Here is an 8,462-nt window from a genome sequence, read left to right on the forward strand (position 1 = left end):
TTTCCAGCATTAATAATATGTTTTATGCCCTTTCTACAGGAAAATGAGCCTCCAGACTACCTTTGCCAGCAGACACAGGGCCAAGTACTACTGAAACCTGGCCACATTCGGTCGTACAGACATGCGCATGCGTGCGCAATCAGAAGCATAGGGCTTGTGCCCAGACGTCCGACAGAAGCAGACGTGTTTCCAGGAGCTCCAAGCAAGGTGAGCAGCACAAGGGGCCACACCGCAGCAAACGTTCCACCAGGCCACTTGCACATGCATGCTAAGTAGCGCCAGTGCTGGGGAGCTTGGCCAGATATTGTTGAAGAAGAGCACAGTACAGCTAAGATGTGTTGAGGGACAAATGCCAAGTAGCTTTACAAGTTGTCAGGGGCACACGCAGGGGCCGTCGCACATATCCTCCAGTCGCCCCTGCTCCATAGAAGCTGAGTTATTAGCGCAGTAGCGTTCCTAGCCAGAAACTTATACAGCGCACAGGGACACCCAGCGAGGGTGACTTGTGTGCAGTGCAACTCATTTGCATGTCCAAACTGCCACTTGCACTACCTATTGTAATCCACGGCTGCCAGAACACGACTTGTACTGAAGTCGCACCTCGCTATACGCGTCTAGCAGCTCACCTAGGGACCATTCTATTATGTGTGATTCTTGACGCATTGGTCTTGTATGAACCATCACAGGGGCAAGCTAATGTATACGTACATAGCAGCAGACAAGAGTGTTTGTTTGTGGAGAAGTCACTTACTTTCGGGCATGGATGGTGTTGTGTGTGTGTTGTCAACATACACAGATTAGTAACTCACGCTCTCTTTGCAGTATTGAACTGATCCTGTTACCGGACCTGAGAGAGTGCAGGCAGGAGGCCAGCACTCACCCCAGAGATGAGTCTCTCTTTGTCTTGCATTTGACTCATTTAGTACAATGTGCATGTAGAACAAGGTTTATCTGATTGAGTATGTGTTATTGTCAATAGTTGTATTTTGTATTTTGCCTACTTTCCCTTGCCAATCCAACTCCCCTCTCCTGCCTCTCTTTCCGGTTATCCTGAATACCAATGCCTGTCCAACCAACGGATCCCTGACCCTCTTTCCCCTCTGGGGTCTCGGAGGCCTGTGTAAGTTTTACCTTGCAGACCCCCAGAACACAAAGTGGGTGGTTGGTGGGTGCACCTGGAGACTGACACTATCCATCAGTTGTTGCATCCTCATTGTATTTTGTTTCCTGAAAAGGTACCCATCCTGTTGAACCATTGTTGAACTGTGCTACCTTGGTAGTTCCATCATTCTGCTTGTACATGTGCCTGGACTTTTTTTTCCACTTCAAGTAATCTACTGGAGACTCTTCCAGGGTATTTCTGTGCCTAGAGGCTTTTTCCCTGGTTTGGGGGTTTGGCTCCTTTGAGTTCTCTGCAATTTGGTATTTTTACCAGTCAAGGAGGCCTCTGAGGGGGCTGGACCCTATTTACACGCAAGGTGGAACATGAAGACCAAGGGGGAGGGTATCCTGTAGCCAGGTAGACTAAAAGGGAGAAAGCTACATACCCCAGACACAGTTGTTCAGAAGGTCATGGTGATGTGTAAATGAGGGATGACCTTTTGTTGTTGGACAGTCAGCCTGGGCTACAGTGTTTGGGCACTCTCTGACAATTTCATTGTGGGGTACTATGTACATGATGTGTTCTGCTGGTCAATGGCTGTTCCTGTGTTGTATTTACTTTTCAGGTGTCAGGGGATTGTTGTGGTTTGACATGCTGGGGTGTACACATGGCCAATGTTTGCATGTGATGTGTACAGGACACTGAGGGTCACTTGATTTCACATGCATATATTGAGTGCATGTCCCTACTGACACACACATTTACACAATGCTCCACCACACGTACAACCACCCTTCCATGCTGTGCCCCTGCAGCGCATGATCAATTGCCATTTGGGAATCGTGTACATGCGTCAATGGGTTGTTTCTTTTCTTTGTCCTTTTCATGTGATGCTCAAGGTGTATCCCCAACACAATGGCTGCTCACTGTGCTGTGTGCTGATCAGCGTGTTGCAGGAGACACACACAGCACACGGGTTAGGGAGTAGCCATTTTGCCTTGACCAATGTGCATGTGAACTGGCATTCAGTCTTTTGTTCATGCTAACACTGGTGGAAAGCATGTGTGTATGACTTGGTATGTGTGGGAGGTTGTTGGTCTGTCATTTCATCAGATTCCATGTCAGGCGTCATTGTGTCGGGCCACTTCCCATTTATCACCTGTCACTTCTTATGTAATTGGTCATGTGTTGGGCTTTTGCTGTTGCATGCCATGTCATGGTGTGGCAGACAAGTGTGATGTGGGTTTGGAGGGTTTGGGTGACATACCAGTGATTGTCATGGCCTGTTTTGCAGGGGGTGGTGTGATACACACCTTGCATGTGTTCCTTTTGGTCACACAGGATTGGTTATGTTTAAGTAGCTAGAGATGCACACAATGTAGCACTTCTGTGGCAACATTCTCAGGGTGGTAAGGTTGTGACAGTTGGCTGTCTCTTTGTCATCATCGATTGTCACCTGGCATGTGCCAGGCCTGTATGCACTCCGCAGGGGTGTGAGTTTAGATGAAAATGTGGCCACAAGCTGGGTCTGGGCTGCCTTGTCACATGCCCTTTCCTCTCCCATGGGCAGCGCCTGTGTCTGTGGTTGGGGATGTGGGGGCGCCACCATGTCCACCGGTACGTCCCCCCGTGGTGCAACATTGTGCAGGAGACATGCTGCCATAATGATCCTGCACACTACTGGGGGTGCATATAGTAGCTGGCCGCCAGAGCGGTCAGGGAGCGAAAGCGTGACTTGAGCACTCCGAATGTGCGCTCCACTATGGCCCTGGTTGCAATATGGGCAGCGTTGCATCTTACCTGGGGTGGTTCGGTTTGGTTTCGAATTGCCGTCATCATGTGGTTGCGCAGAGGGTAGGCACTGTCCCCTGGGGAGGTGATGATGGTTATGATTAGTTGGGTTTGTGTATTTGTCTGTGTGTGGCATGCATGCATGTGCACAAGCAATTGTACTCACCTAGGAGCCATGTGTTGCCATGCGTCCCAGCTTCTAGGGCCCGGCTCAGGGTGGACATTCTGTATATGAAACTGTCATGGGTTGAGCCAGGGTAGTTTGCATAGACAGAGGTGATGATTCCCTTTGCATCGCATACAACCTTCACGTTGATGAAATGCCAGTGCTTGCAGTTTAGATAGATGTGCTCAGTGGCCCTAGGTGGATGTAGGGCCACATGGGTGCAATCTATGGCACCGAGCACTTTGGGGAAGTGTGCCACCCTGTAGAAGTCCTGGACCACAGCCTGCCTTTCTGCGGGTGTTCTGTGTATGTGCCTGCGAACTAAGGGGCGCGCAGTCATGATTGCCAACACCTGGTGTAGGCAGCGTGACTGTGTGGCCTGTGAGACCCCCCCCACTATGGCAGTTGTCTGCTGAAATGACCCAGTGGCCAAAAAATGCAGTACATTGAGCACCTTCTCCAAGGGGCTCAATGCTTGGAAGCACAGGGTGGGCAATGTAAGGTCATCTTCCCACTCCCTGACCAGGTCTAGGATGATACGAGGTGGAATATATAACTGGGGGGGTGGTAGCCGCCGAAAAAATTAAACCATTCTCAAATTATAGAATGTTATGTAGTTTCCAGGGAACTGTAGTGGGGTTAATAATAATCACCCTATTCCCAGCATGCAAGTATTTGAGATAATACTCACATTTGAGAGGAGTAACAGAATATATTGGAATAGATCATAACAATTGTTATAAACCCCTGTATTCAGGGGGCATGTATTTATTTACATGTGTTACAAAGCGAAAATCAAATGAAAAACATATATACACAAGAAAAAATCATTGTTATTGTGTGTAATCAAGGAATGAAGACAATATTTAGAACCAGGTTTACCCACATCTGAGACAAAATATAGGTTCTGAAAAAAGAATGAAAAGCAATACTGGGTTTAACAGGAACTTGCTTTCTTCATGGAAGTCATTCTCAAAGACAATTGGTTCCTAATATTCAAACCGAAGATAAAGAGATCATAGGCAATTTTTACTGATGCTGTAGTCTTCTAACAAAAACATGGCTGGATTGTGATAAATCCTGTGTTAACACAATGAATTATGATACAATAATACCAAACAAACATGATAACCAAGATCCAGTGCATCCTGTTCTATAAATGCCGTTTGGTGACTATAGATAAGGCATTATGGTTAAACAAAAAAGGCATCTCAAATGCATTGTTCTTAAAGAGTACAAGGCCTAACTCTTTTGGTTTGTTTAGTAAGGCAAAGTTCTATTGTTTGTGGTAAGATCTTGCACATTAGTGGGGTGGTGGCCAATCCTTGGTGGAAACCTATACCTATGCCTGCCAGAGATCTGGTCGTCAGGCATCCCAAAAAGGCTGGTCCGGGGCAAAAAAATACGGGGCCTGGTTATTCTGGTGCTGCGAAAAATGGGGCATTCATTGTAGCTGTATATACGTGTTTGTTGTTGTGTGCACTTTTATACTGCGCGCGGGGACGCTTCTGCCTGCCTTCCTGTAGCGGACGTGTTGACGCCTGTGCGCGTCTTTTAGCGTGCGCGGGTTTCCCGTATTCGATTCCATGAATATGTGTTGTTCGCGTGCGTGTGGGCGTTCTGTGTATTTCCCTGCAGTACTTCCCCAGTTACGCCTTCTTTTTCACGCGTTGTTCCCGATCCCGTGTGTTACGCCCCGTGTCCCGCCCCCTTTTTGGTGTGTGCGCTGACGTTGTGCGCTTTCGCTGTGCGCATCGCGCACAGCATTCGGGATGTTGATGTGACATGCATGCGGGTGCGCTTGCATTTTCACTCTTGCGCCCAGATTTTCGGCGCACATTTGTTCCATTAATCGGCCCCTTAGTCTGGTATTTCAGCAGATGTGTTTTGAAACTTAACTATTTCTTTTTTGTATATGTTTGTTAGGAGATTGGTGTTTGTGCAGTTTTCGGTAATGGTTACAGAATTGTCCAAGTCAATTTCAGTTCCAAAGAACTTACTTTGCATGTGCTCTATTTGTTGAAGGAGTTCTTGGGCTGTTCCACGTAAGAGAATGTTATTTAAATGTAGTTCTAGAGCAGGAATTTTGCATAGTATAGTCTATGCAAAGGATTCTATATAGAGGAATGGTGTGTTGCTAACATTTTGATGTGGTGGAAGGTGCTTTTGCAAGCAGTTCCCGAAATGCAGGCTAATGCATTGTCTTGCAGACAAGTGTGGCTGCGCACTGGACAGGAGTCAATGGTTTGTAAAGTTGTTATTCTACTTTTGTCTTTTAGTTTGATATATTGATTGCGAAATTGTCGTAAACATTTTTAAGGATTGTTGCCTTACGTTACACTTTGAGCTGCATGTCTATTTGTACGCTGGATGGTTTGTTTTGGGTGAAAGGAACATCTGGTTGAAAGTTTGTTGGTGACGTTTTTTCTATAAGGGTTTCTTTTTGTCATAATAACATTTCAAACCCTCGGCCATCACTGTCTATGGCAATTGTCAATTTATTCTCGTTTATAAGCCTCTTCATTGAAATATGGTTCTGTGCTGCTTGTGTGAATCCATTCACCTTAACAGAAGTTTAAAATGTTATCTATATTGGCATTGTGCATGTTTAAAAGTACTTTTTGTAATGTATTAATTAATTTAGTTAGTGGTTTCATTCTGTTTAAAATCAATATAAACAATGTTCTCTTTAGTAGACACGCCCTGTTAATTAGATCTTGAAGGATTAGTCTCCTGCCATAGTTTTCAAGGATAGATAATAATTTTTCAGCTTTTGTAATAAGATTGTGATGAACTCTATGGTGGAACATTTTTTGTAACATTAATTTTTGGGATTGCTTTATAGTGGTTATGTTAAGACTGGTACATATAGTGTTTGGTTCATTAGTATGTTTGCTTTTCTTTCTAGATTTGTTTTACTTTGAGTTTTTGCAAAGGGTCTTTGCCTTTTTTAATCATGGCTGGTTTTGTTTTTTTGAGTGAGGTTACTAGCTCTTTTGTTTTAATGTTTTCTATGAATTGTTTTAGATGTGGATGATTGTATAGCTTGCTTTTATTTATTCCTGCTCTATTTTTACTTTCTTTTCTATGGTGTTGCTTTTTAGAAGGCATTTTGTTGTGTCTTTTGGAAAACAAGAAAGTTTGGGTTTGAAAATTGTGTAATAGATATGGATATATTGTGCACGGGTGTGTGGGTGCGAAATTAAGAGATAACTGGCGTGATTGTGTAGTGGGATGATAGTTGTGCTTGGGAAGGTTGTAAAGGTAAAAGTGTGTACTGGTGTCAAGGGTTTGGGTTAGTGAGTAAGAGAGTGTTGAGATGGGAATAGAAAGAGTGTGCATGTTACAATACAATGGGCCTCACTATGACCCTGGCATTAGCCGTGCTGATAAAAACAGCACGGCTGCGGACAGAGTCATTTTTTAGCGGCTCCTGGCAGTGGGGAATCACCGGGGCATTACAGCCCCGGCGGTCCTGGTAATTCCCCATAGCTGGGCACCAGTAAAAATGACTCCCCATTCCCATTTGAGTCCCACAGGACTCAATGGGAATGGGGAGGACAGATGCACCGGCACTGTGTGCAACAGTGCCGGTGCATCCATCAAGGTCTGCGAGCAGGTGCCACTCCACCCGCCAAGTCAGACCTGGCGGGCGGTAAAGCACCCACTCGCAGAACTCGGAGTATGTCGGTCCGGTAGCTTACTGGCACTGTTGTTACCGGACCCGCATACTTTTAATGAGGCCCAACGAGTAAGACTGAAATAAATGTTGTTGATTTGAAAAGAATACTCTAGGCTAATATATAGTGACACTACATTGTCACAATAGTAGAGAAGTGAATACTGTATTAATGTCCTTACTTTGTAGGATGTGAAGAGTGTTCTGTTTTTGGTGGCTGTGTTGGGAATGTTCTTCTTTCCTGTAATAGTAAAAGAAAGGTAATAGGTATGTATGTGAATGGTGAAGTACTTTTAGTAAGAGAGGTTGTTGTTTATGAAGGAAAGAGGAGTTGTTGGGAAAAGAGTTAATAAAGTTGTGATATGGATGGTGTACTAACGTACGTTATGTATTTTGTTAGAACAATTGAAGTATGAGTAGTGGTGTTTGGGGGGTTAGAAAGAACAGGGCAGAAATTGGTGTAGGGAAAAGGTGCATGTGTAGGTTACTTTAGTGTTGCTGATTTTAATGATAGAAGTGCTGTGTTTGTGGGGCACTGTATTTGAAATGTGTTGCAGTGTTTTTGAAGAATAGGGAAAGTGTGGCCTACGGGTATTGCAATGTTGTTGAAGCACTGTTTGGTGTGTTATAGTAGACCATTGTACGTCATCAGTAGAGAGGAAGCAAGTCGTGCAATGTTGCCATGGCCCGTACGAAGCAGACTGCCCGCAAACCCACCGGAGGCAAGGCACCCCGCAAGCAGCTGGCCACCAAAGCTGCTCGCAAGAGCGCCCTGTGACTGCTGGGGTCAAGAAACCACACCGATACTGGCCGGGCACCATGGCCCTCAGGGAGATCCGGCGCTACCAGAAATCCACGTAGCTGCTCATCCGCAAACTTCCCTTCCAGCGCCTGGTGCGGGAGATCGCACAGTATTTCAAGACTGACCTGTGCTTCCAGAGCTCAGCCGTCATGGCCCTGCAGGAGGCCAGCGAGGACTACTTGGTGGGGCTCTTTGAGGACACCGACCTCTGCGCCATCCATGCCAAGCGAGTGACCATTATGCCCAAGGACATCCAGCTGGCCCGCCGCATCCGGGGCAAAAGGGCCTGAGGGGCACCTGCAGCAAGACCCACCACCACAAAGGCTCTTTTAAGAGACGAAAAAAAAGAAAAGAAAAAAGGAAAAAATAAATAAATATAGTAGAGGTTGGAAAAGAAGAGTACTTTATATGTAAGGTGAAGTGTTGTAGATTGATACTTTGATAGTATGCACACATGCGTGAGCAGGCTGACAATGGTGGCAGTGTAAGGGATGTAATGGGTGAGCCTGGAAATTGTGTCATGCTTATGAAATGGAAAATGGAAAATGCTGAGCATTTACAAATGTTTCTGTTTAGGAGCATTTTCATTAAAGTAAAACAATGCATATGTGCATTTATAGGAGCACTGTGTGTTATTTGTAAAATACAATCAAAGCGGATGGAAAAGATTTGTAGCACTTGGTGTGTGTAGGTTTAATATGTTGCCAGTACATGCATACTTGCAAACATAATCCATTCCAATGTGTAAGTGGTTATGTAGTCCTACTTTTTTTGTTTGCCTTCTGGGATTTTAGTTCCACATTTCCCATTATAAAACGTGGACTACAAGTTGCAGATTGTAGAACTGTTTTGCACCTGCTTTTTCTTTCTGTTAGAAAAACACAGTGCTTCTATAAATGCATATATGCATTTTTTTACTTTC

At 45.0% G+C, this 8,462-nt stretch overlaps 1 pseudogene; it reads left to right on the forward strand.

Annotated features, from left to right (window-relative positions):
• The first annotated feature begins 7,420 nt into the window (after positions 1-7,420).
• On the forward strand, positions 7,421-7,830 carry LOC138521826 (histone H3-like; annotated as a pseudogene).
• The last annotated feature ends 632 nt before the right edge of the window (positions 7,831-8,462 follow it).

The sequence above is a fragment of the Ambystoma mexicanum genome, chromosome 1q (assembly GCF_040938575.1).
Source record: "Ambystoma mexicanum isolate Mex_15411 chromosome 1q, UKY_AmexF1_1, whole genome shotgun sequence".
NCBI classification, from domain to species: Eukaryota; Metazoa; Chordata; class Amphibia; order Caudata; family Ambystomatidae; genus Ambystoma; species Ambystoma mexicanum.